The sequence below is a fragment of the Diabrotica undecimpunctata genome, chromosome 11, assembly GCF_040954645.1.
Source record: "Diabrotica undecimpunctata isolate CICGRU chromosome 11, icDiaUnde3, whole genome shotgun sequence".
Lineage (NCBI taxonomy): Eukaryota > Metazoa > Arthropoda > Insecta > Coleoptera > Chrysomelidae > Diabrotica > Diabrotica undecimpunctata.
The window spans coordinates 11918909-11925113 of record NC_092813.1 but is presented as its reverse complement, the minus strand read 5'-3'; the positions used below and the strand labels follow the sequence as shown (position 1 = coordinate 11925113).

At 36.2% G+C, this 6205-nt stretch overlaps 1 pseudogene; it reads right to left on the bottom strand.

Moving 5' to 3' along the window:
• Window positions 1-393: 393 nt before the first annotated feature.
• Window positions 394-2826, bottom strand: LOC140452673 (piwi-like protein Siwi; annotated as a pseudogene).
• Window positions 2827-6205: the final 3379 nt, after the last annotated feature.

Genomic DNA, 6205 nt, shown 5'->3' with positions numbered 1-6205 from the left:
ATAAGTTGGGTATATATTCTAAAAAAATTAAGCTAGATAATACTAATTTCTATCTGTGTATATAATGTGTCCCTCGCAACATTTTTTCAACATTTTTCAAACACGTATATGATTCATAATTTTTGTCATATTGAAATATTTAGTAGAGAAATGTTGATTCAATGGGTTTAAGTTCGTAATAATATAACAAACAACGCACTGCTGATATGAACACTGCAACTAAGCTAACAAATCCTTTCATAACATATTTCCTGATGCTGTGCTATAACCCGATTCCTCCTCCCACACATTCCTTGGAGAAACCAAACCCCATAGAAACCACCAAAGAATTACAACCACCTGCCCTATTAATAGTTCTTTTTAGAAAACCGTAGTTCTCATCTTTTACACAGCTTAATACATATTTCTCTTTCTTGACCCATATCTGCCAATTTGATTGGTTGGCAATACACACATTATAAGTGTCGAGTACATTATAGCCGCAACGTTTTCTCTTGCGTTACAGAATGTATTAGTTATGTCATCAAGTATATCATAAATTTGTGGTTGCCCTATGTCCCATTGCATTCATCTTGCAGTTTGTAAGGTATGCAAAAAGTCGTAACATTAATTTTTTGTTTTACTAGAAAAATTTTTACTAATCTGCTTTAGGCTCAGCAGGGTATCTTGAATTGGTAGCTGCTACTATAATTTCCCTAGAAAGAACTCTTCCTTAAAATTGTATGAGACGATCTTATAATTGGAATTCCCATCTCCGGAGTTCCGTGACTGCTTCAGGGCATCGCAGGAACCGCTTACAAAATTCTTGAAGTTTCCTAATACGGTCTACTGGTCCTACTCGAGTGTGATCCGAGATAGTTAATTGTTAGTTTACATAATTCTGGAATTAAATACACAACTTCAGAATTTCCAGCTCGTATTTCCCTATGTCTGGTATCACACTAATAGGGGTTGACGTCGTTCCCGAATATGAATCTTATACTTGCCTGCATAATACTGGACGTAGCTCATCTATGAACGATCTACCACAGGGAGAGTACTCTCAGGATTCTGTGAGAAGTCTACATCATCAATTCTGTAAGTCCTGTTGTTGTAAAATGTCAGTACACTAGATCCTAGAATTTTACTTTGGAATTCTTTTCAGGGCTCTGGATCTCTAATCTCTAGAAACATGTTGTAACAAGTGTCCTCACGAAGGACTTTAAATGCTAGTTCGATATTCATCATAACTTGATTTTCATGTTGCCGAATAAATGTAAAATATCCAGGCCACCGTGATAATTTGTGCTCATGTATATTAATTTGACTTTTGGGATCATGAGTCTCTTTGAAGCAACGACATTTTCTAATCAGTATGTTAAAAAGTTGTATGTAATGAAAATCACCCCAGGCCAGTTCACTGACCATCCTGATGTGAATTCTGATTTTTTTTCTCCAGCTTCGTTTTCCACAAATTTTTCCAATGGGTCTAGACTTATTCTTTGTGCTGTATACTGCACTGTTCCATCAAATAAATACCCAGACAATGTGCCTCAAAGAGCTTGATGAATAACTTTTTTTCGTCCACTGGTGTGATCAACTTCCGAATGAAAGTCAACAAGGTATTGAAATAATAAGGATTTTCATGTCTTTATTAGGGGAAAATAATTTAATATTAAATTATTAAAGCTGCCGATCTAACTAACTCTTGAGAGTTACTTGTGCATAGATAGTCTAAAAGGTTGGCAGATGTATATATAATTTGGTATCAAACTCTCTTTTCTTCTTCGCTATTAATTTTTTTCCATCGTGTCGTCTTCTCCCTCAAGTCCCTACCAGTCTTTTCATCATTTCTTCGGTTTTCTTTCATCCCACATTGAACCCCGTTTTTTGAGACTAGTTACCCCGGATCTTTCTCTAATCAACTCGATCAAACTCTCTTTTCTTCTTCGCTATTAATTTTTGTCCGTCGTGTCATCAGATTTCTCTCTCAACTCCTCTACCAATCTTTTCATCATTTCTTCGGTTTTCCTTCGTCCCACATGAACCCCGTTTTTTGAGACTAGTTACCCCGGCTCTTTCCCTAATCAACTCGATCAAACTCTCTTTTCTTCTTCGCTATTAATTTTTGTCCGTCGTGTCATCAGCTTTCTCTCTCAAGTCCTCTACCAATCTTTTCATCATTTCTTCGGTTTTCCTTCGTCCCACATGAACCCCGTTTTTTGAGACTAGTTACCCCGGCTCTTTTCCTAATCAACTCGATCAAACTCTCTTTTCTTCTTCGCTATTAATTTTTGTCCGTCGTGTCATCAGCTTTCTCTCTCAAGTCCTCTACCAATCTTTTCATCATTTCTTCGGTTTTCCTTCGTCCCACATGAACCCCGTTTTTTGAGACTAGTTACCCCGGCTCTTTTCCTAATCAACTCGATCAAACTCTCTTTTCTTCTTCGCTATTAATTTTTGTCCGTCGTGTCATCAGCTTTCTCTCTCAACTCCTCTACCAATCTTTTCATCATTTCTTCGGTTTTCCTTCGTCCCACATGAACCGCGTTTTTTGAGACTAGTTACCCCGGCTCTTTCCCTAATCAACTCGATCAAACTCTCTTTTCTTCTTCGCTATTAATTTTTGTCCGTCGTGTCATCAGCTTTCTCTCTCAAGTCCTCTACAAGTATTTTCATCATTTCTTCGGTTTTCCTTCGTCCCACATGAACCCCGTTTTTTGAGACTAGTTACCCCGGCTCTTTCCTTAATTAACTCGATCAAACCCTCTTTTCTTCTTCGCTATTAATTTTTTCCGTCGTGTCATCAGATTTCTTTCTCATGTCCTCTACCAATATTTTCATCATTTCTTCGGTTTTCCTTCGTCCCACATGAACCGCGTTTTTTGAGACTAGTTACCCCGGCTCTTTCCCTAATCAACTCGTTTCTTATCCTGTTCCTTCTAGATCCACATTTTCATTTCAGCTACCTGCATCTTCTTTTCCTGAATCTTCTTGACATGCCACAGTTCTCAGCCGTACACCAACTCAGGCCTCACCACAATCTTTCTTTTCAGTCCCTCCTCGATTTTTGCACTGCAGAGTACCTCGCCCATTTGTTTCCAATTAACCATCCTGTATCCCGTGGAAAATTTTTCCATCCTATTTCCGTTAATATTTTCCTAATACAAACATGAAAATCCTTATTATTTCAATACCTTATTGATTTTAATTCGGAAGTTGATTACACCAGTGCACGAAAAAAAGTTATTCATCAAGATCTTCGAGGCACATTGTCTGGGTATTTATTTGATGGAACAGTGCTGTATACAGCACAAAGAATAAGTCCAGACCCATTGGAGAAATTTGTGGAAAACGAAGCTGGAGAAAAAAATCAGAATTCACATCCGCATGGTCAGTGAACTGGCCTGGGGCGACTTTCATTATATACAACTTTTTAACATACTGATCAGAAAATGTCTATCAGCAATGCAAGGGCACGTTGCTTCAAAGAGACTCTCATGATCCCAAAAGTCAAATTAATATACATGAGCACAAATTATCACGGTGGCCTGGATATTTTACATTTATTCGGCAACATGAAAATCAAGTTATGATGAATATCGAACTAGCATTTAAAGTCCTTCGTGAGGACACTTGTTACAACATGTTTCTAGAGATTAGAGATCCAGAGCCCAGAAAAGAATTCCAAAGTAAAATTATAGGATCTAGTGTACTGACATTTTACAACAACAGGACTTACAGAATTGATTATGTGGACTTCTCCCAAAATGCTGATAGTACTCTCCCTATGGTAGATGGTTCAGAGATGAGTTACGCCCAGTATTATGCGGACAAGTGTAAGGTTCATATCCGTGTGGAGTATCTGTCTCCCATCGGACGCGTCCCCAGGTGGTGGATAGGGGAACCCCTAACCGGTCCCAGGATCGGCGGGTAGGTGGGAAATAAAATACCACCCGCGAACCAAAACAGACTAAGGTATCGTAACCTTACCTATAGTAAACAGAAGAGTCTCTGGTATATAAAATCGCTATATGCAAAACTAAAAAGACAATCCTCGTATAAGAAGTTCCCAAAAAGTTGAGTTAAAAAAGCTCACATATACTCGTATTGAACTGACTGATACAAGGTAAATCAAGGTATTTACATGCCTTGGAAAAAATGTTGCTTGGGATACATAGATTAAAAGTCGTATTAAATTGCCATATTACCAAATAATATTTATATACTTATAAGTAATATTTTATAATATATAATTATATTATTAATTATATAATTATATAATTAATATATAATAATATATAATTAATTAATAATTATAATTAATAATAATTAATAATTATATTATTTTGTAATACAAACATAAATATCTACATCGGAACCATAAGACACCATGTCACTAATGAAAATGTTGGTAAAGAGCAAACAATGATTTTGTCGCTCTTGTTTTAATGTCGCGTAAGTTTTGAAAATGATTTTGTATTTTATTAGTAAGGTACTAAATGTTGTACTAAATAGTTGTACTATACCTGACAGCAGTTTCGGTTAAATTTTTTTTGTAGAACTTTGAAAGCACATGGTGTTTTGTAACTCCAAAACAAATATTTATGTTGTAAAAAATAAAAAAACGTTATGTCCAATTTTTATTGTTAGTTATAAGAATATAAAGTATTATAAACGTTCGTATAATAAAATGCATTATTTGTACCTGGAAATACGAGCAATAAAGCTTAGAACTATTAATTTGTTTCCATAACGTCGACCTCAACATCTGCGTCTGGCAGGGGGTACTCGTAATGAGTGTTATCACCATAACTCGAATTTTTGTAAAAATCATGGCAATATGACGGAAGGAAAGGTATCAGTGATATAATATCTTTATACTTATTGTCGGTAATAGGTTTTTATGTACTACGTATAGCTGGTACAGAATCAGGCAATTTTAATGTACCTCTTTTCTTTCGTTTATGATCAACGACTCCAAAATCTTCTTCAAAGTTTTGCTTGTAATATAATGTACCAACTTCCCCTTGCCTGACTTGAAAATGAACTGCTGACGAAATAAGAAACGGTTCTTTATTTGTAGTAAGTTTCCGTTTAACAAATGGTGCAGACGTGTTATCGTAGAAAATCTCAAAATTCAACATATCTGAAACCTCTATGTTATGTACCTGATATTTATTTGAGCACTGTCTTATGAAGTGTTTCCAGTCCCAAGGTATCATAATTTCCAAACAACTCAAATGTTTACGTTTTCGTTCAATTGAAGCATGACAGGTGTCTACTTCCATATGAGTATGACTCTTCAATAAGAACATTTGATTTAATACTCTGATCCTGAGAAATTTCCATAGTATCCAGTAGAAAGCCATGATAAGCGTCATGTTCTTGTTCTGGCCGTAACAGTTATCAGACCATAGAATGATATCTTTAGTATTGCCAATATTATTGCAAATCCACTTAACAAGCGCAGAGGCCAACTGGTTTCCCCACGGCCACCCTTACTTTCGTCCCACATCACACAGGAGACGATACCATCAAAAGCATTGCGGATAGTGAAGTTAGGGGTCCATAGTTTTCTCTTATAAAATAATAAACCACATGACAGTAAGGGTGTTGAAAGACAGTTCTGTTAATCCATGGTTAAAACAGTGCTTGTATTAAATTTACAAGTATCACTATCAGCATTTTTCATGGCATATCTCTTTATAGACTCATCAGTATGGGCACGATAATTGGCTGTAACAATAAGTTCGTCTTCAGCGGACAAACTACTTTTTAGTTTAGCATGAAAAGTGTCACAATCATCGCATGTGTCAACCTCTGGTGACTTAAAAGATAAATTAAATTCTGCATTAAATATGTCTCTGTTAGCCACTAACTCTTTTTCAAGTGTTTGTTCAATACATGATTGCACATACAATTTGTATAGTTTATTTATAGTCACTTGAGGGCCTACGTATATTTTTAAAATTTTTTCTCCGCTATAATGACTCTCGTAGGCTGGAATAGACGCAATATGCTTCCTGACAATCTCCTTATTCATTTCAGGTGTTTTAGTTGCTGGTACATGTTTCCTTCTTCTATCGTGTTGAACTCCATGTCGCACATTTATGCCCACAAATCTGCATTGCGGTGTTGTGCAGGAGGGGGGGTGTCGGTAAATAAAGAAAAACAAGAAAAGGCCATTTACACAGGATAACTTAAGTATGAACCTGCCGATAAA